The sequence below is a fragment of the Schistocerca piceifrons genome, chromosome 1, assembly GCF_021461385.2.
Source record: "Schistocerca piceifrons isolate TAMUIC-IGC-003096 chromosome 1, iqSchPice1.1, whole genome shotgun sequence".
In the NCBI taxonomy this organism is placed as follows: domain Eukaryota; kingdom Metazoa; phylum Arthropoda; class Insecta; order Orthoptera; family Acrididae; genus Schistocerca; species Schistocerca piceifrons.
Genome location: NC_060138.1, coordinates 95,203,114 through 95,222,756, shown reverse-complemented (window position 1 = coordinate 95,222,756; position 19,643 = coordinate 95,203,114). Strand labels below are relative to the sequence as shown.

Genomic DNA, 19,643 nt, shown 5'->3' with positions numbered 1-19,643 from the left:
TCAGAGCCCCCTGTATCTTCTCGGTGACAGATTTCCAATTGAGAGCCGCCATTTTTAGAGGACACCGATCAATGATAATCCCCAAGGACGTATGGCGATCGACAAAAGTGGCCCAAGGGACGTCAGCATCGCGAAATCCTCGAATATCAAGGAACTTACATTTACCCTGATTGAGACGCGCTCCAGAGACACGACAGTATGCATCAACTGCCCCTTTCAACAACGGGATATCATCTCGTTGACGGAGGAGAACAACGACATCATCCGCATATGCCTTAACCGAGAGCTTCCCACCAGAGAGGGACATACCCTGAAGCTTGAGAGCAATAGTCCGAAGCAGCGGTTCCAGGGACAAAACGAATAAAGACATAGAGAGCGGACTACCCTGAGGCACTCCGCGGCGGATAGCAATGGGCGGCGTCAGCTGCCCATTGACTGACACCCGAGCTGTTATTCCCCTGTACAAATTGCCAAGAACACCACGTGATGAAGCGTTAAAACCTATTGTACCTAAAACACGATCTAAAAACACATGACTGACGTGATCAAAAGCCTTATAAAAATCAAGGAAGGCAAAGGCACAATGTACGTTTGTAACCGCCGCAACCGAGACAACATCCCGATATTCGGCTACTGGTGTCAGAATAGATCTATCATGAAAACAACATTGATGTGCACCAATCACACCCCGAAGCAGAGAAGACAGCCGGCTATTGAGCGCTCTAGCAGCTGTCTTATAGTCAAAATTCAGCAATGTGAGCGGACGAAGATTGGCAGCAGATAAACGACCAGAGGACTTCGGAATTAAAACAATTTTCCCTACTTTAAAATCGGCAGGCACATCCATCCCTCTGACAATCTCATTTAAAATCTGCGTAAAAATGCCACCCAAAAGAGGCCAAAAACGGAGATAAAATTCTTTAGGCAGGCCGTCTGGACCCGGCGATTTACTGGACGGAGAGCGAGCAATAAAATCGAAAACATCATCTACCTGGAACTCCCGGAGAAATTCGCCGTTCGCGTCAGGCGCGATCGTCGCAGTTAGATCCCCAAAGACATCATCCGAAAGAGACTCACCAGAATCATTGGCAGAATAGAGACTAGTGTAATACTGATGAAGAGCACGAACCATTTCCTCCTGTGCACTAAGCTGTCGCCCATCATCCACCGTAAGAGAAGAGATGAAGGAGCGACGACGACGAGTCTGATGCCGTAGCAGGTGGTACAAGGATGTCAGTTCACCTTCAACAAGAGAGTGAGGTTTCGACTTAACTCGCAGACCATCCATCTGTCGTCGTTTAAGGCTCAAGAGCTTGGCTTTAATACGACGAACATCATGGATCCGCAGTGGAGAGGTACCCGCCGCGTCATATAGTTCACGCAGGACAGAGTAGTAATATTCATACGTGTTCTTAAAATCACGCGTCCTAGCAGCACAGTAGAAAATCAAAGTCTGACGAATCTTGGGCTTGGCAAACGCAGTCCACCAAACCAGCAAGGAGGGGTATCGCGGGACAGAGCGAAGACATCGCTCCCACACGCCACTTATAACATCATCCATAGCACTGTCGGCAAGGTGGGAAACATTTAACATCCACTGGGAACGATAAAGTTTTGCAGGTTGGCGACTAAGATTTACAGTTGCAGTAAAAGCACAATGGTCAGAAAAACTAGTAGGAATAACATCGACAGAAAGAATTTTATCACATAATAAATCAGATAAATAGAATCTGTCGAGTCTACTGCATGAGGACGCGGTAAAAAACGTATATTTCACCAGGGTTGGATATTTGTGTTCCCAAACATCACGCAGATGCATCGTACGAACTAAGTCATGTAAATCACGGCAATAATTAAAATTGGGGGACTGGTCTGCAGGGCGTAAAACACAATTAAAATCGCCTCCGAGCAGGAGACTCCGAGGACTCTGGCGCAAAAGATAAATAAGCTCTTCTTTATAAAAGCGCGATCGAGCCACAGTGTGACCCGAACCAGAGGGGGCATACAAAACAACGAGGCGGAGATCAAAAAGACGACAACCAATCCCACGGCCAGAGTCAAGGAATTCAATGTCAGTAATAGGAATGCCCTCTCGAAAGAAAAGAGCAGTTCCTGTTGAATATTCCGGCGCGACATTAAAAACAGTTTGAAATCCAGGTAGAGAGAGATCAGAAAACAACACTTCCTGCAAAAACACTACGTCCGCACAGGCGTCGTAAATAAACTGCCGCAAAGAGGCAATGCGAACGTCGGACTCAATACGGTTAACATTTAAGGTAAGAAAGGTGTATGCTTGAACCATAGAGAGAAAAGCGAGAAAACAAATCACCTACACCGACGCACCAGCGTCACAGTCCATAGCAGGGGTGACGGAGGCATCCGAGGGAGGGGGACTGCTACCCCGTTCCGCGGATCCCTTACGTTTCGGTTTTTTACGAACAGCATTAACGTTCGGCTGAACGCGTAACTTGCGTCGGCTGACGGGCAAGGAAACTTCAGCCGCCGGTGACGTAGGAGGGTCAAGTTCTGTATCCGACACCACCCGCGCCGGTCCACATGCGGGATCCGGGGTCGCGGGGGAAACATCCGACAAAACGGAATGGTCAACACCTGCACTAGCTTCCGGCAAACATGGACTGCACGGAGGCGAAACGTGAGCAGGAAGGTCCGAGGCCGCAGAGTTGGAAGGAAGCGGAGCAGCTCCGCTGGCAGAGGTATGGGGCAGCGAAGCAGGAAGTTGTCGCGGCTCCACTTGTTGTGACATCGAAGTCGGTTCGGAAGACGGCGCCAACAGGCCCGACCGACGACCCGACTCGAGAGAAGCTGCGTCGGAGGCCGGAGGGGCGCCAGCAGCCGCCACCGGAACCGCTACCTCAGGAGGGCAGGGAGCAGCTACAGTACACAGTGACTCGGAGGATGCCGGTCGCTCGGACTGGGGCATCTCAGGGAGATCCTCATCCGTACTATTTCCATCGTGTGGGCGACGCCTCTTATTATTCAAAAGTGGCACACCCACCTGAGGGACAGACGGAACAACATCAGATTTAGCACGCAAAGGAGGAAATTCTGTATCAGGGGTGCGCAAAACCTGTGGCGGGGCGCTACTACCACTGGACTGTGCTACACCAAGAGCAGAACCACCTGCAACGAGGTCAGCGACCGTTAACTTGCGACGCTGTTCGAGAGAATTTTTTAAAACAAAAACTCTCCGCGGACAGTCGGTACGCACGTGACCACTTTCATTGCACAAAAAACAGGTGCCAACCTGACCACTATATGTTACATGGACACGATATCCACCGATCTGCAGGTGAGATGGAATATTCTGCTTAACGTGCATTTCGACTGAACGAATACCACTGTAACATTGCAGGCGATGTTGGCTTGACCAGCGTTCAAGGCGAATGCTCTTTACATCACCATACTTCTGTAGACCCTCCTTAAGATAGACATTATCCACCTCCGGTGGAAGGTTGTAAACACGAACATTGGTATACGTGATGGAAGCATTGGAAAGCAGCACGGTACTTACAGAATCATCCCGATGCCGAAAGAGAACTTGATGACCATATTTAGAAAGAATTTTATCAACCTGAAGTGGGTCCATAAACTTAACAAAGAAAACATACAGTTCGGTATCAAAATAAGCAGTGTGCACCTGATCCGAATGAACACCAAAGGTATCTACCAACCAATCATGAATCTCAAGAGAACTAGGTTGCACATGGCGGGTTGACTTGTCAAAAGCAAAACTAACTGTAGCCTGACGAGGAATAACCTGGGACGACATTTTCAAAATATGCGGTCGAAACCGCTACACAAAAAACACTGAAATAAGGACAGAAAGTAACACAAGGTACGAAACAACGACGGAGAAATACTCTCAGAAGTTGCAACACAACACGTAACAAAAACGATAGTCCACTATACGTAACGCTACGGCGGAGCGGAAGACTAGGCACGTCCACACTGCACGGCGTCTAAAGCGGAACTATCCATTAGGCCACAGAGGCTGACTGGCGCTAAAGCTGGCGGTGTGCTCGCTCAAATCAACACTTGCCAAGTGTACCCTTCCTGATGCGCTACTCTACGTCTGCAGAGAGTCAGGACGTCGCATGAGCCTTTCCTGTGTGCCTGTACATACTCAGACGTATCGAAGTCCAGGCACCTACTTTCTGCTGGCAATTCTTATACCTGCCGTCTTAGGCTATTCCCTCTCTGAACTGTAAGTCCTGCACACAAGACAGGTAAGTGACTATTCATATGGGTCATACTGTTTACCAACAAGCAATTTCAAAATAGCGTTTCCTTTCACAGCGCCATCACGCTTTGAAACACTTCCGCTGCTAATAGGTCGATTGATAATGGCCGTCGTTTCGTTTTTGGTTGTCAGTAAGTGCGTATTTTCATATCGTCGTCATACCTGTGATACCTGTAAGCACTCAGAAACGCCAGCTTTCTCAACTATTACAGCTGTATGTGGTGAGAGTGATTTTGCCCCAGTGAGTAAAACGTGTACCTCTGGTGGGACTCGAACCCACAATCCCCGGTTTAGGAGACCGATGCCTTATCCATTAGGCCACAGAGGCTGACTGGCGCTAAAGCTGGCGGTGTGCTCGCTCAAATCAACACTTGCCAAGTGTACCCTTCCTGATGCGCTACTCTACGTCTGCAGAGAGTCAGGACGTCGCATGAGCCTTTCCTGTGTGCCTGTACATACTCAGACGTATCGAAGTCCAGGCACCTACTTTCTGCTGGCAATTCTTATACCTGCCGTCTTAGGCTATTCCCTCTCTGAACTGTAAGTCCTGCACACAAGACAGGTAAGTGACTATTCATATGGGTCATACTGTTTACCAACAAGCAATTTCAAAATAGCGTTTCCTTTCACAGCGCCATCACGCTTTGAAACACTTCCGCTGCTAATAGGTCGATTGATAATGGCCGTCGTTTCGTTTTTGGTTGTCAGTAAGTGCGTATTTTCATATCGTCGTCATACCTGTGATACCTGTAAGCACTCAGAAACGCCAGCTTTCTCAACTATTACAGCTGTATGTGGTGAGAGTGATTTTGCCCCAGTGAGTAAAACGTGTACCTCTGGTGGGACTCGAACCCACAATCCCCGGTTTAGGAGACCGATGCCTTATCCATTAGGCCACAGAGGCTGACTGGCGCTAAAGCTGGCGGTGTGCTCGCTCAAATCAACACTTGCCAAGTGTACCCTTCCTGATGCGCTACTCTACGTCTGCAGAGAGTCAGGACGTCGCATGAGCCTTTCCTGTGTGCCTGTACATACTCAGACGTATCGAAGTCCAGGCACCTACTTTCTGCTGGCAATTCTTATACCTGCCGTCTTAGGCTATTCCCTCTCTGAACTGTAAGTCCTGCACACAAGACAGGTAAGTGACTATTCATATGGGTCATACTGTTTACCAACAAGCAATTTCAAAATAGCGTTTCCTTTCACAGCGCCATCACGCTTTGAAACACTTCCGCTGCTAATAGGTCGATTGATAATGGCCGTCGTTTCGTTTTTGGTTGTCAGTAAGTGCGTATTTTCATATCGTCGTCATACCTGTGATACCTGTAAGCACTCAGAAACGCCAGCTTTCTCAACTATTACAGCTGTATGTGGTGAGAGTGATTTTGCCCCAGTGAGTAAAACGTGTACCTCTGGTGGGACTCGAACCCACAATCCCCGGTTTAGGAGACCGATGCCTTATCCATTAGGCCACAGAGGCTGACTGGCGCTAAAGCTGGCGGTGTGCTCGCTCAAATCAACACTTGCCAAGTGTACCCTTCCTGATGCGCTACTCTACGTCTGCAGAGAGTCAGGACGTCGCATGAGCCTTTCCTGTGTGCCTGTACATACTCAGACGTATCGAAGTCCAGGCACCTACTTTCTGCTGGCAATTCTTATACCTGCCGTCTTAGGCTATTCCCTCTCTGAACTGTAAGTCCTGCACACAAGACAGGTAAGTGACTATTCATATGGGTCATACTGTTTACCAACAAGCAATTTCAAAATAGCGTTTCCTTTCACAGCGCCATCACGCTTTGAAACACTTCCGCTGCTAATAGGTCGATTGATAATGGCCGTCGTTTCGTTTTTGGTTGTCAGTAAGTGCGTATTTTCATATCGTCGTCATACCTGTGATACCTGTAAGCACTCAGAAACGCCAGCTTTCTCAACTATTACAGCTGTATGTGGTGAGAGTGATTTTGCCCCAGTGAGTAAAACGTGTACCTCTGGTGGGACTCGAACCCACAATCCCCGATTTAGGAGACCGATGCCTTATCCATTAGGCCACAGAGGCTGACTGGCGCTAAAGCTGGCGGTGTGCTCGCTCAAATCAACACTTGCCAAGTGTACCCTTCCTGATGCGCTACTCTACGTCTGCAGAGAGTCAGGACGTCGCATGAGCCTTTCCTGTGTGCCTGTACATACTCAGACGTATCGAAGTCCAGGCACCTACTTTCTGCTGGCAATTCTTATACCTGCCGTCTTAGGCTATTCCCTCTCTGAACTGTAAGTCCTGCACACAAGACAGGTAAGTGACTATTCATATGGGTCATACTGTTTACCAACAAGCAATTTCAAAATAGCGTTTCCTTTCACAGCGCCATCACGCTTTGAAACACTTCCGCTGCTAATAGGTCGATTGATAATGGCCGTCGTTTCGTTTTTGGTTGTCAGTAAGTGCGTATTTTCATATCGTCGTCATACCTGTGATACCTGTAAGCACTCAGAAACGCCAGCTTTCTCAACTATTACAGCTGTATGTGGTGAGAGTGATTTTGCCCCAGTGAGTAAAACGTGTACCTCTGGTGGGACTCGAACCCACAATCCCCGGTTTAGGAGACCGATGCCTTATCCATTAGGCCACAGAGGCTGACTGGCGCTAAAGCTGGCGGTGTGCTCGCTCAAATCAACACTTGCCAAGTGTACCCTTCCTGATGCGCTACTCTACGTCTGCAGAGAGTCAGGACGTCGCATGAGCCTTTCCTGTGTGCCTGTACATACTCAGACGTATCGAAGTCCAGGCACCTACTTTCTGCTGGCAATTCTTATACCTGCCGTCTTAGGCTATTCCCTCTCTGAACTGTAAGTCCTGCACACAAGACAGGTAAGTGACTATTCATATGGGTCATACTGTTTACCAACAAGCAATTTCAAAATAGCGTTTCCTTTCACAGCGCCATCACGCTTTGAAACACTTCCGCTGCTAATAGGTCGATTGATAATGGCCGTCGTTTCGTTTTTGGTTGTCAGTAAGTGCGTATTTTCATATCGTCGTCATACCTGTGATACCTGTAAGCACTCAGAAACGCCAGCTTTCTCAACTATTACAGCTGTATGTGGTGAGAGTGATTTTGCCCCAGTGAGTAAAACGTGTACCTCTGGTGGGACTCGAACCCACAATCCCCGGTTTAGGAAACCGATGCCTTATCCATTAGGCCACAGAGGCTGACTGGCGCTAAAGCTGGCGGTGTGCTCGCTCAAATCAACACTTGCCAAGTGTACCCTTCCTGATGCGCTACTCTACGTCTGCAGAGAGTCAGGACGTCGCATGAGCCTTTCCTGTGTGCCTGTACATACTCAGACGTATCGAAGTCCAGGCACCTACTTTCTGCTGGCAATTCTTATACCTGCCGTCTTAGGCTATTCCCTCTCTGAACTGTAAGTCCTGCACACAAGACAGGTAAGTGACTATTCATATGGGTCATACTGTTTACCAACAAGCAATTTCAAAATAGCGTTTCCTTTCACAGCGCCATCACGCTTTGAAACACTTCCGCTGCTAATAGGTCGATTGATAATGGCCGTCGTTTCGTTTTTGGTTGTCAGTAAGTGCGTATTTTCATATCGTCGTCATACCTGTGATACCTGTAAGCACTCAGAAACGCCAGCTTTCTCAACTATTACAGCTGTATGTGGTGAGAGTGATTTTGCCCCAGTGAGTAAAACGTGTACCTCTGGTGGGACTCGAACCCACAATCCCCGGTTTAGGAGACCGATGCCTTATCCATTAGGCCACAGAGGCTGACTGGCGCTAAAGCTGGCGGTGTGCTCGCTCAAATCAACACTTGCCAAGTGTACCCTTCCTGATGCGCTACTCTACGTCTGCAGAGAGTCAGGACGTCGCATGAGCCTTTCCTGTGTGCCTGTACATACTCAGACGTATCGAAGTCCAGGCACCTACTTTCTGCTGGCAATTCTTATACCTGCCGTCTTAGGCTATTCCCTCTCTGAACTGTAAGTCCTGCACACAAGACAGGTAAGTGACTATTCATATGGGTCATACTGTTTACCAACAAGCAATTTCAAAATAGCGTTTCCTTTCACAGCGCCATCACGCTTTGAAACACTTCCGCTGCTAATAGGTCGATTGATAATGGCCGTCGTTTCGTTTTTGGTTGTCAGTAAGTGCGTATTTTCATATCGTCGTCATACCTGTGATACCTGTAAGCACTCAGAAACGCCAGCTTTCTCAACTATTACAGCTGTATGTGGTGAGAGTGATTTTGCCCCAGTGAGTAAAACGTGTACCTCTGGTGGGACTCGAACCCACAATCCCCGGTTTAGGAGACCGATGCCTTATCCATTAGGCCACAGAGGCTGACTGGCGCTAAAGCTGGCGGTGTGCTCGCTCAAATCAACACTTGCCAAGTGTACCCTTCCTGATGCGCTACTCTACGTCTGCAGAGAGTCAGGACGTCGCATGAGCCTTTCCTGTGTGCCTGTACATACTCAGACGTATCGAAGTCCAGGCACCTACTTTCTGCTGGCAATTCTTATACCTGCCGTCTTAGGCTATTCCCTCTCTGAACTGTAAGTCCTGCACACAAGACAGGTAAGTGACTATTCATATGGGTCATACTGTTTACCAACAAGCAATTTCAAAATAGCGTTTCCTTTCACAGCGCCATCACGCTTTGAAACACTTCCGCTGCTAATAGGTCGATTGATAATGGCCGTCGTTTCGTTTTTGGTTGTCAGTAAGTGCGTATTTTCATATCGTCGTCATACCTGTGATACCTGTAAGCACTCAGAAACGCCAGCTTTCTCAACTATTACAGCTGTATGTGGTGAGAGTGATTTTGCCCCAGTGAGTAAAACGTGTACCTCTGGTGGGACTCGAACCCACAATCCCCGGTTTAGGAGACCGATGCCTTATCCATTAGGCCACAGAGGCTGACTGGCGCTAAAGCTGGCGGTGTGCTCGCTCAAATCAACACTTGCCAAGTGTACCCGTCCTGATGCGCTACTCTACGTCTGCAGAGAGTCAGGACGTCGCATGAGCCTTTCCTGTGTGCCTGTACATACTCAGACGTATCGAAGTCCAGGCACCTACTTTCTGCTGGCAATTCTTATACCTGCCGTCTTAGGCTATTCCCTCTCTGAACTGTAAGTCCTGCACACAAGACAGGTAAGTGACTATTCATATGGGTCATACTGTTTACCAACAAGCAATTTCAAAATAGCGTTTCCTTTCACAGCGCCATCACGCTTTGAAACACTTCCGCTGCTAATAGGTCGATTGATAATGGCCGTCGTTTCGTTTTTGGTTGTCAGTAAGTGCGTATTTTCATATCGTCGTCATACCTGTGATACCTGTAAGCACTCAGAAACGCCAGCTTTCTCAACTATTACAGCTGTATGTGGTGAGAGTGATTTTGCCCCAGTGAGTAAAACGTGTACCTCTGGTGGGACTCGAACCCACAATCCCCGGTTTAGGAGACCGATGCCTTATCCATTAGGCCACAGAGGCTGACTGGCGCTAAAGCTGGCGGTGTGCTCGCTCAAATCAACACTTGCCAAGTGTACCCTTCCTGATGCGCTACTCTACGTCTGCAGAGAGTCAGGACGTCGCATGAGCCTTTCCTGTGTGCCTGTACATACTCAGACGTATCGAAGTCCAGGCACCTACTTTCTGCTGGCAATTCTTATACCTGCCGTCTTAGGCTATTCCCTCTCTGAACTGTAAGTCCTGCACACAAGACAGGTAAGTGACTATTCATATGGGTCATACTGTTTACCAACAAGCAATTTCAAAATAGCGTTTCCTTTCACAGCGCCATCACGCTTTGAAACACTTCCGCTGCTAATAGGTCGATTGATAATGGCCGTCGTTTCGTTTTTGGTTGTCAGTAAGTGCGTATTTTCATATCGTCGTCATACCTGTGATACCTGTAAGCACTCAGAAACGCCAGCTTTCTCAACTACTACAGCTGTATGTGGTGAGAGTGATTTTGCCCCAGTGAGTAAAACGTGTACCTCTGGTGGGACTCGAACCCACAATCCCCGGTTTAGGAGACCGATGCCTTATCCATTAGGCCACAGAGGCTGACTGGCGCTAAAGCTGGCGGTGTGCTCGCTCAAATCAACACTTGCCAAGTGTACCCTTCCTGATGCGCTACTCTACGTCTGCAGAGAGTCAGGACGTCGCATGAGCCTTTCATGTGTGCCTGTACATACTCAGACGTATCGAAGTCCAGGCACCTACTTTCTGCTGGCAATTCTTATACCTGCCGTCTTAGGCTATTCCCTCTCTGAACTGTAAGTCCTGCACACAAGACAGGTAAGTGACTATTCATATGGGTCATACTGTTTACCAACAAGCAATTTCAAAATAGCGTTTCCTTTCACAGCGCCATCACGCTTTGAAACACTTCCGCTGCTAATAGGTCGATTGATAATGGCCGTCGTTTCGTTTTTGGTTGTCAGTAAGTGCGTATTTTCATATCGTCGTCATACCTGTGATACCTGTAAGCACTCAGAAACGCCAGCTTTCTCAACTATTACAGCTGTATGTGGTGAGAGTGATTTTGCCCCAGTGAGTAAAACGTGTACCTCTGGTGGGACTCGAACCCACAATCCCCGGTTTAGGAGACCGATGCCTTATCCATTAGGCCACAGAGGCTGACTGGCGCTAAAGCTGGCGGTGTGCTCGCTCAAATCAACACTTGCCAAGTGTACCCTTCCTGATGCGCTACTCTACGTCTGCAGAGAGTCAGGACGTCGCATGAGCCTTTCCTGTGTGCCTGTACATACTCAGACGTATCGAAGTCCAGGCACCTACTTTCTGCTGGCAATTCTTATACCTGCCGTCTTAGGCTATTCCCTCTCTGAACTGTAAGTCCTGCACACAAGACAGGTAAGTGACTATTCATATGGGTCATACTGTTTACCAACAAGCAATTTCAAAATAGCGTTTCCTTTCACAGCGCCATCACGCTTTGAAACACTTCCGCTGCTAATAGGTCGATTGATAATGGCCGTCGTTTCGTTTTTGGTTGTCAGTAAGTGCGTATTTTCATATCGTCGTCATACCTGTGATACCTGTAAGCACTCAGAAACGCCAGCTTTCTCAACTATTACAGCTGTATGTGGTGAGAGTGATTTTGCCCCAGTGAGTAAAACGTGTACCTCTGGTGGGACTCGAACCCACAATCCCCGGTTTAGGAGACCGATGCCTTATCCATTAGGCCACAGAGGCTGACTGGCGCTAAAGCTGGCGGTGTGCTCGCTCAAATCAACACTTGCCAAGTGTACCCTTCCTGATGCGCTACTCTACGTCTGCAGAGAGTCAGGACGTCGCATGAGCCTTTCCTGTGTGCCTGTACATACTCAGACGTATCGAAGTCCAGGCACCTACTTTCTGCTGGCAATTCTTATACCTGCCGTCTTAGGCTATTCCCTCTCTGAACTGTAAGTTCTGCACACAAGACAGGTAAGTGACTATTCATATGGGTCATACTGTTTACCAACAAGCAATTTCAAAATAGCGTTTCCTTTCACAGCGCCATCACGCTTTGAAACACTTCCGCTGCTAATAGGTCGATTGATAATGGCCGTCGTTTCGTTTTTGGTTGTCAGTAAGTGCGTATTTTCATATCGTCGTCATACCTGTGATACCTGTAAGCACTCAGAAACGCCAGCTTTCTCAACTATTACAGCTGTATGTGGTGAGAGTGATTTTGCCCCAGTGAGTAAAACGTGTACCTCTGGTGGGACTCGAACCCACAATCCCCGGTTTAGGAGACCGATGCCTTATCCATTAGGCCACAGAGGCTGACTGGCGCTAAAGCTGGCGGTGTGCTCGCTCAAATCAACACTTGCCAAGTGTACCCTTCCTGATGCGCTACTCTACGTCTGCAGAGAGTCAGGACGTCGCATGAGCCTTTCCTGTGTGCCTGTACATACTCAGACGTATCGAAGTCCAGGCACCTACTTTCTGCTGGCAATTCTTATACCTGCCGTCTTAGGCTATTCCCTCTCTGAACTGTAAGTCCTGCACACAAGACAGGTAAGTGACTATTCATATGGGTCATACTGTTTACCAACAAGCAATTTCAAAATAGCGTTTCCTTTCACAGCGCCATCACGCTTTGAAACACTTCCGCTGCTAATAGGTCGATTGATAATGGCCGTCGTTTCGTTTTTGGTTGTCAGTAAGTGCGTATTTTCATATCGTCGTCATACCTGTGATACCTGTAAGCACTCAGAAACGCCAGCTTTCTCAACTATTACAGCTGTATGTGGTGAGAGTGATTTTGCCCCAGTGAGTAAAACGTGTACCTCTGGTGGGACTCGAACCCACAATCCCCGGTTTAGGAGACCGATGCCTTATCCATTAGGCCACAGAGGCTGACTGGCGCTAAAGCTGGCGGTGTGCTCGCTCAAATCAACACTTGCCAAGTGTACCCTTCCTGATGCGCTACTCTACGTCTGCAGAGAGTCAGGACGTCGCATGAGCCTTTCCTGTGTGCCTGTACATACTCAGACGTATCGAAGTCCAGGCACCTACTTTCTGCTGGCAATTCTTATACCTGCCGTCTTAGGCTATTCCCTCTCTGAACTGTAAGTCCTGCACACAAGACAGGTAAGTGACTATTCATATGGGTCATACTGTTTACCAACAAGCAATTTCAAAATAGCGTTTCCTTTCACAGCGCCATCACGCTTTGAAACACTTCCGCTGCTAATAGGTCGATTGATAATGGCCGTCGTTTCGTTTTTGGTTGTCAGTAAGTGCGTATTTTCATATCGTCGTCATACCTGTGATACCTGTAAGCACTCAGAAACGCCAGCTTTCTCAACTATTACAGCTGTATGTGGTGAGAGTGATTTTGCCCCAGTGAGTAAAACGTGTACCTCTGGTGGGACTCGAACCCACAATCCCCGGTTTAGGAGACCGATGCCTTATCCATTAGGCCACAGAGGCTGACTGGCGCTAAAGCTGGCGGTGTGCTCGCTCAAATCAACACTTGCCAAGTGTACCCTTCCTGATGCGCTACTCTACGTCTGCAGAGAGTCAGGACGTCGCATGAGCCTTTCCTGTGTGCCTGTACATACTCAGACGTATCGAAGTCCAGGCACCTACTTTCTGCTGGCAATTCTTATACCTGCCGTCTTAGGCTATTCCCTCTCTGAACTGTAAGTCCTGCACACAAGACAGGTAAGTGACTATTCATATGGGTCATACTGTTTACCAACAAGCAATTTCAAAATAGCGTTTCCTTTCACAGCGCCATCACGCTTTGAAACACTTCCGCTGCTAATAGGTCGATTGATAATGGCCGTCGTTTCGTTTTTGGTTGTCAGTAAGTGCGTATTTTCATATCGTCGTCATACCTGTGATACCTGTAAGCACTCAGAAACGCCAGCTTTCTCAACTATTACAGCTGTATGTGGTGAGAGTGATTTTGCCCCAGTGAGTAAAACGTGTACCTCTGGTGGGACTCGAACCCACAATCCCCGGTTTAGGAGACCGATGCCTTATCCATTAGGCCACAGAGGCTGACTGGCGCTAAAGCTGGCGGTGTGCTCGCTCAAATCAACACTTGCCAAGTGTACCCGTCCTGATGCGCTACTCTACGTCTGCAGAGAGTCAGGACGTCGCATGAGCCTTTCCTGTGTGCCTGTACATACTCAGACGTATCGAAGTCCAGGCACCTACTTTCTGCTGGCAATTCTTATACCTGCCGTCTTAGGCTATTCCCTCTCTGAACTGTAAGTCCTGCACACAAGACAGGTAAGTGACTATTCATATGGGTCATACTGTTTACCAACAAGCAATTTCAAAATAGCGTTTCCTTTCACAGCGCCATCACGCTTTGAAACACTTCCGCTGCTAATAGGTCGATTGATAATGGCCGTCGTTTCGTTTTTGGTTGTCAGTAAGTGCGTATTTTCATATCGTCGTCATACCTGTGATACCTGTAAGCACTCAGAAACGCCAGCTTTCTCAACTATTACAGCTGTATGTGGTGAGAGTGATTTTGCCCCAGTGAGTAAAACGTGTACCTCTGGTGGGACTCGAACCCACAATCCCCGGTTTAGGAGACCGATGCCTTATCCATTAGGCCACAGAGGCTGACTGGCGCTAAAGCTGGCGGTGTGCTCGCTCAAATCAACACTTGCCAAGTGTACCCTTCCTGATGCGCTACTCTACGTCTGCAGAGAGTCAGGACGTCGCATGAGCCTTTCCTGTGTGCCTGTACATACTCAGACGTATCGAAGTCCAGGCACCTACTTTCTGCTGGCAATTCTTATACCTGCCGTCTTAGGCTATTCCCTCTCTGAACTGTAAGTCCTGCACACAAGACAGGTAAGTGACTATTCATATGGGTCATACTGTTTACCAACAAGCAATTTCAAAATAGCGTTTCCTTTCACAGCGCCATCACGCTTTGAAACACTTCCGCTGCTAATAGGTCGATTGATAATGGCCGTCGTTTCGTTTTTGGTTGTCAGTAAGTGCGTATTTTCATATCGTCGTCATACCTGTGATACCTGTAAGCACTCAGAAACGCCAGCTTTCTCAACTACTACAGCTGTATGTGGTGAGAGTGATTTTGCCCCAGTGAGTAAAACGTGTACCTCTGGTGGGACTCGAACCCACAATCCCCGGTTTAGGAGACCGATGCCTTATCCATTAGGCCACAGAGGCTGACTGGCGCTAAAGCTGGCGGTGTGCTCGCTCAAATCAACACTTGCCAAGTGTACCCTTCCTGATGCGCTACTCTACGTCTGCAGAGAGTCAGGACGTCGCATGAGCCTTTCATGTGTGCCTGTACATACTCAGACGTATCGAAGTCCAGGCACCTACTTTCTGCTGGCAATTCTTATACCTGCCGTCTTAGGCTATTCCCTCTCTGAACTGTAAGTCCTGCACACAAGACAGGTAAGTGACTATTCATATGGGTCATACTGTTTACCAACAAGCAATTTCAAAATAGCGTTTCCTTTCACAGCGCCATCACGCTTTGAAACACTTCCGCTGCTAATAGGTCGATTGATAATGGCCGTCGTTTCGTTTTTGGTTGTCAGTAAGTGCGTATTTTCATATCGTCGTCATACCTGTGATACCTGTAAGCACTCAGAAACGCCAGCTTTCTCAACTATTACAGCTGTATGTGGTGAGAGTGATTTTGCCCCAGTGAGTAAAACGTGTACCTCTGGTGGGACTCGAACCCACAATCCCCGGTTTAGGAGACCGATGCCTTATCCATTAGGCCACAGAGGCTGACTGGCGCTAAAGCTGGCGGTGTGCTCGCTCAAATCAACACTTGCCAAGTGTACCCTTCCTGATGCGCTACTCTACGTCTGCAGAGAGTCAGGACGTCGCATGAGCCTTTCCTGTGTGCCTGTACATACTCAGACGTATCGAAGTCCAGGCACCTACTTTCTGCTGGCAATTCTTATACCTGCCGTCTTAGGCTATTCCCTCTCTGAACTGTAAGTCCTGCACACAAGACAGGTAAGTGACTATTCATATGGGTCATACTGTTTACCAACAAGCAATTTCAAAATAGCGTTTCCTTTCACAGCGCCATCACGCTTTGAAACACTTCCGCTGCTAATAGGTCGATTGATAATGGCCGTCGTTTCGTTTTTGGTTGTCAGTAAGTGCGTATTTTCATATCGTCGTCATACCTGTGATACCTGTAAGCACTCAGAAACGCCAGCTTTCTCAACTATTACAGCTGTATGTGGTGAGAGTGATTTTGCCCCAGTGAGTAAAACGTGTACCTCTGGTGGGACTCGAACCCACAATCCCCGGTTTAGGAGACCGATGCCTTATCCATTAGGCCACAGAGGCTGACTGGCGCTAAAGCTGGCGGTGTGCTCGCTCAAATCAACACTTGCCAAGTGTACCCTTCCTGATGCGCTACTCTACGTCTGCAGAGAGTCAGGACGTCGCATGAGCCTTTCCTGTGTGCCTGTACATACTCAGACGTATCGAAGTCCAGGCACCTACTTTCTGCTGGCAATTCTTATACCTGCCGTCTTAGGCTATTCCCTCTCTGAACTGTAAGTCCTGCACACAAGACAGGTAAGTGACTATTCATATGGGTCATACTGTTTACCAACAAGCAATTTCAAAATAGCGTTTCCTTTCACAGCGCCATCACGCTTTGAAACACTTCCGCTGCTAATAGGTCGATTGATAATGGCCGTCGTTTCGTTTTTGGTTGTCAGTAAGTGCGTATTTTCATATCGTCGTCATACCTGTGATACCTGTAAGCACTCAGAAACGCCAGCTTTCTCAACTATTACAGCTGTATGTGGTGAGAGTGATTTTGCCCCAGTGAGTAAAACGTGTACCTCTGGTGGGACTCGAACCCACAATCCCCGGTTTAGGAGACCGATGCCTTATCCATTAGGCCACAGAGGCTGACTGGCGCTAAAGCTGGCGGTGTGCTCGCTCAAATCAACACTTGCCAAGTGTACCCTTCCTGATGCGCTACTCTACGTCTGCAGAGAGTCAGGACGTCGCATGAGCCTTTCCTGTGTGCCTGTACATACTCAGACGTATCGAAGTCCAGGCACCTACTTTCTGCTGGCAATTCTTATACCTGCCGTCTTAGGCTATTCCCTCTCTGAACTGTAAGTTCTGCACACAAGACAGGTAAGTGACTATTCATATGGGTCATACTGTTTACCAACAAGCAATTTCAAAATAGCGTTTCCTTTCACAGCGCCATCACGCTTTGAAACACTTCCGCTGCTAATAGGTCGATTGATAATGGCCGTCGTTTCGTTTTTGGTTGTCAGTAAGTGCGTATTTTCATATCGTCGTCATACCTGTGATACCTGTAAGCACTCAGAAACGCCAGCTTTCTCAACTATTACAGCTGTATGTGGTGAGAGTGATTTTGCCCCAGTGAGTAAAACGTGTACCTCTGGTGGGACTCGAACCCACAATCCCCGGTTTAGGAGACCGATGCCTTATCCATTAGGCCACAGAGGCTGACTGGCGCTAAAGCTGGCGGTGTGCTCGCTCAAATCAACACTTGCCAAGTGTACCCTTCCTGATGCGCTACTCTACGTCTGCAGAGAGTCAGGACGTCGCATGAGCCTTTCCTGTGTGCCTGTACATACTCAGACGTATCGAAGTCCAGGCACCTACTTTCTGCTGGCAATTCTTATACCTGCCGTCTTAGGCTATTCCCTCTCTGAACTGTAAGTCCTGCACACAAGACAGGTAAGTGACTATTCATATGGGTCATACTGTTTACCAACAAGCAATTTCAAAATAGCGTTTCCTTTCACAGCGCCATCACGCTTTGAAACACTTCCGCTGCTAATAGGTCGATTGATAATGGCCGTCGTTTCGTTTTTGGTTGTCAGTAAGTGCGTATTTTCATATCGTCGTCATACCTGTGATACCTGTAAGCACTCAGAAACGCCAGCTTTCTCAACTATTACAGCTGTATGTGGTGAGAGTGATTTTGCCCCAGTGAGTAAAACGTGTACCTCTGGTGGGACTCGAACCCACAATCCCCGGTTTAGGAGACCGATGCCTTATCCATTAGGCCACAGAGGCTGACTGGCGCTAAAGCTGGCGGTGTGCTCGCTCAAATCAACACTTGCCAAGTGTACCCTTCCTGATGCGCTACTCTACGTCTGCAGAGAGTCAGGACGTCGCATGAGCCTTTCCTGTGTGCCTGTACATACTCAGACGTATCGAAGTCCAGGCACCTACTTTCTGCTGGCAATTCTTATACCTGCCGTCTTAGGCTATTCCCTCTCTGAACTGTAAGTCCTGCACACAAGACAGGTAAGTGACTATTCATATGGGTCATACTGTTTACCAACAAGCAATTTCAAAATAGCGTTTCCTTTCACAGCGCCATCACGCTTTGAAACACTTCCGCTGCTAATAGGTCGATTGATAATGGCCGTCGTTTCGTTTTTGGTTGTCAGTAAGTGCGTATTTTCATATCGTCGTCATACCTGTGATACCTGTAAGCACTCAGAAACGCCAGCTTTCTCAACTATTACAGCTGTATGTGGTGAGAGTGATTTTGCCCCAGTGAGTAAAATGTGTACCTCTGGTGGGACTCGAACCCACAATCCCCGGTTTAGGAGACCGATGCCTTATCCATTAGGCCACAGAGGCTGACTGGCGCTAAAGCTGGCGGTGTGCTCGCTCAAATCAACACTTGCCAAGTGTACCCTTCCTGATGCGCTACTCTACGTCTGCAGAGAGTCAGGACGTCGCATGAGCCTTTCCTGTGTGCCTGTACATACTCAGACGTATCGAAGTCCAGGCACCTACTTTCTGCTGGCAATTCTTATACCTGCCGTCTTAGGCTATTCCCTCTCTGAACTGTAAGTCCTGCACACAAGACAGGTAAGTGACTATTCATATGGGTCATACTGTTTACCAACAAGCAATTTCAAAATAGCGTTTCCTTTCACAGCGCCATCACGCTTTGAAACACTTCCGCTGCTAATAGGTCGATTGATAATGGCCGTCGTTTCGTTTTTGGTTGTCAGTAAGTGCGTATTTTCATATCGTCGTCATACCTGTGATACCTGTAAGCACTCAGAAACGCCAGCTTTCTCAACTATTACAGCTGTATGTGGTGAGAGTGATTTTGCCCCAGTGAGTAAAACGTGTACCTCTGGTGGGACTCGAACCCACAATCCCCGGTTTAGGAGACCGATGCCTTATCCATTAGGCCACAGAGGCTGACTGGCGCTAAAGCTGGCGGTGTGCTCGCTCAAATCAACACTTGCCAAGTGTACCCTTCCTGATGCGCTACTCTACGTCTGCAGAGAGTCAGGACGTCGCATGAGCCTTTCCTGTGTGCCTGTACATACTCAGACGTATCGAAGTCCAGGCACCTACTTTCTGCTGGCAATTCTTATACCTGCCGTCTTAGGCTATTCCCTCTCTGAACTGTAAGTCCTGCACACAAGACAGGTAAGTGACTATTCATATGGGTCATACTGTTTACCAACAAGCAATTTCAAAATAGCGTTTCCTTTCACAGCGCCATCACGCTTTGAAACACTTCCGCTGCTAATAGGTCGATTGATAATGGCCGTCGTTTCGTTTTTGGTTGTCAGTAAGTGCGTATTTTCATATCGTCGTCATACCTGTGATACCTGTAAGCACTCAGAAACGCCAGCTTTCTCAACTATTACAGCTGTATGTGGTGAGAGTGATTTTGCCCCAGTGAGTAAAACGTGTACCTCTGGTGGGACTCGAACCCACAATCCCCGGTTTAGGAGACCGATGCCTTATCCATTAGGCCACAGAGGCTGACTGGCGCTAAAGCTGGCGGTGTGCTCGCTCAAATCAACACTTGCCAAGTGTACCCTTCCTGATGCGCTACTCTAC

At 48.1% G+C, this 19,643-nt stretch overlaps 27 non-coding genes across 27 annotated transcripts; all 27 read right to left on the bottom strand.

Moving 5' to 3' along the window:
• Positions 1–4,516: 4,516 nt before the first annotated feature.
• On the bottom strand, positions 4,517–4,589 carry Trnar-ccu. Its single transcript has one exon. It is a non-coding gene; the product is annotated as a tRNA-Arg (tRNA).
• Positions 4,590–5,092: 503 nt separating this feature from the next.
• Positions 5,093–5,165, bottom strand: Trnar-ccu. The gene has a single exon. It is a non-coding gene; the product is annotated as a tRNA-Arg (tRNA).
• A 503-nt stretch (positions 5,166–5,668) lies between these two features.
• Positions 5,669–5,741, bottom strand: Trnar-ccu. The gene has a single exon. It is a non-coding gene; the product is annotated as a tRNA-Arg (tRNA).
• A 503-nt stretch (positions 5,742–6,244) lies between these two features.
• Trnar-ccu lies at positions 6,245–6,317 on the bottom strand. Its single transcript has one exon. It is a non-coding gene; the product is annotated as a tRNA-Arg (tRNA).
• Positions 6,318–6,820: 503 nt separating this feature from the next.
• On the bottom strand, positions 6,821–6,893 carry Trnar-ccu. Its single transcript has one exon. It is a non-coding gene; the product is annotated as a tRNA-Arg (tRNA).
• A 503-nt stretch (positions 6,894–7,396) lies between these two features.
• Trnar-ccu lies at positions 7,397–7,469 on the bottom strand. Its single transcript has one exon. It is a non-coding gene; the product is annotated as a tRNA-Arg (tRNA).
• A 503-nt stretch (positions 7,470–7,972) lies between these two features.
• Positions 7,973–8,045, bottom strand: Trnar-ccu. The gene has a single exon. It is a non-coding gene; the product is annotated as a tRNA-Arg (tRNA).
• A 503-nt stretch (positions 8,046–8,548) lies between these two features.
• On the bottom strand, positions 8,549–8,621 carry Trnar-ccu. The gene has a single exon. It is a non-coding gene; the product is annotated as a tRNA-Arg (tRNA).
• Positions 8,622–9,124: 503 nt separating this feature from the next.
• On the bottom strand, positions 9,125–9,197 carry Trnar-ccu. Its single transcript has one exon. It is a non-coding gene; the product is annotated as a tRNA-Arg (tRNA).
• Positions 9,198–9,700: 503 nt separating this feature from the next.
• Positions 9,701–9,773, bottom strand: Trnar-ccu. The gene has a single exon. It is a non-coding gene; the product is annotated as a tRNA-Arg (tRNA).
• A 503-nt stretch (positions 9,774–10,276) lies between these two features.
• On the bottom strand, positions 10,277–10,349 carry Trnar-ccu. The gene has a single exon. It is a non-coding gene; the product is annotated as a tRNA-Arg (tRNA).
• A 503-nt stretch (positions 10,350–10,852) lies between these two features.
• On the bottom strand, positions 10,853–10,925 carry Trnar-ccu. Its single transcript has one exon. It is a non-coding gene; the product is annotated as a tRNA-Arg (tRNA).
• Positions 10,926–11,428: 503 nt separating this feature from the next.
• On the bottom strand, positions 11,429–11,501 carry Trnar-ccu. Its single transcript has one exon. It is a non-coding gene; the product is annotated as a tRNA-Arg (tRNA).
• A 503-nt stretch (positions 11,502–12,004) lies between these two features.
• Trnar-ccu lies at positions 12,005–12,077 on the bottom strand. The gene has a single exon. It is a non-coding gene; the product is annotated as a tRNA-Arg (tRNA).
• Positions 12,078–12,580: 503 nt separating this feature from the next.
• Trnar-ccu lies at positions 12,581–12,653 on the bottom strand. The gene has a single exon. It is a non-coding gene; the product is annotated as a tRNA-Arg (tRNA).
• Positions 12,654–13,156: 503 nt separating this feature from the next.
• On the bottom strand, positions 13,157–13,229 carry Trnar-ccu. The gene has a single exon. It is a non-coding gene; the product is annotated as a tRNA-Arg (tRNA).
• Positions 13,230–13,732: 503 nt separating this feature from the next.
• Trnar-ccu lies at positions 13,733–13,805 on the bottom strand. Its single transcript has one exon. It is a non-coding gene; the product is annotated as a tRNA-Arg (tRNA).
• Positions 13,806–14,308: 503 nt separating this feature from the next.
• On the bottom strand, positions 14,309–14,381 carry Trnar-ccu. The gene has a single exon. It is a non-coding gene; the product is annotated as a tRNA-Arg (tRNA).
• A 503-nt stretch (positions 14,382–14,884) lies between these two features.
• Positions 14,885–14,957, bottom strand: Trnar-ccu. Its single transcript has one exon. It is a non-coding gene; the product is annotated as a tRNA-Arg (tRNA).
• Positions 14,958–15,460: 503 nt separating this feature from the next.
• On the bottom strand, positions 15,461–15,533 carry Trnar-ccu. The gene has a single exon. It is a non-coding gene; the product is annotated as a tRNA-Arg (tRNA).
• Positions 15,534–16,036: 503 nt separating this feature from the next.
• Positions 16,037–16,109, bottom strand: Trnar-ccu. Its single transcript has one exon. It is a non-coding gene; the product is annotated as a tRNA-Arg (tRNA).
• A 503-nt stretch (positions 16,110–16,612) lies between these two features.
• Trnar-ccu lies at positions 16,613–16,685 on the bottom strand. The gene has a single exon. It is a non-coding gene; the product is annotated as a tRNA-Arg (tRNA).
• Positions 16,686–17,188: 503 nt separating this feature from the next.
• Trnar-ccu lies at positions 17,189–17,261 on the bottom strand. The gene has a single exon. It is a non-coding gene; the product is annotated as a tRNA-Arg (tRNA).
• A 503-nt stretch (positions 17,262–17,764) lies between these two features.
• Positions 17,765–17,837, bottom strand: Trnar-ccu. Its single transcript has one exon. It is a non-coding gene; the product is annotated as a tRNA-Arg (tRNA).
• A 503-nt stretch (positions 17,838–18,340) lies between these two features.
• Positions 18,341–18,413, bottom strand: Trnar-ccu. Its single transcript has one exon. It is a non-coding gene; the product is annotated as a tRNA-Arg (tRNA).
• Positions 18,414–18,916: 503 nt separating this feature from the next.
• Trnar-ccu lies at positions 18,917–18,989 on the bottom strand. The gene has a single exon. It is a non-coding gene; the product is annotated as a tRNA-Arg (tRNA).
• A 503-nt stretch (positions 18,990–19,492) lies between these two features.
• On the bottom strand, positions 19,493–19,565 carry Trnar-ccu. Its single transcript has one exon. It is a non-coding gene; the product is annotated as a tRNA-Arg (tRNA).
• Positions 19,566–19,643: the final 78 nt, after the last annotated feature.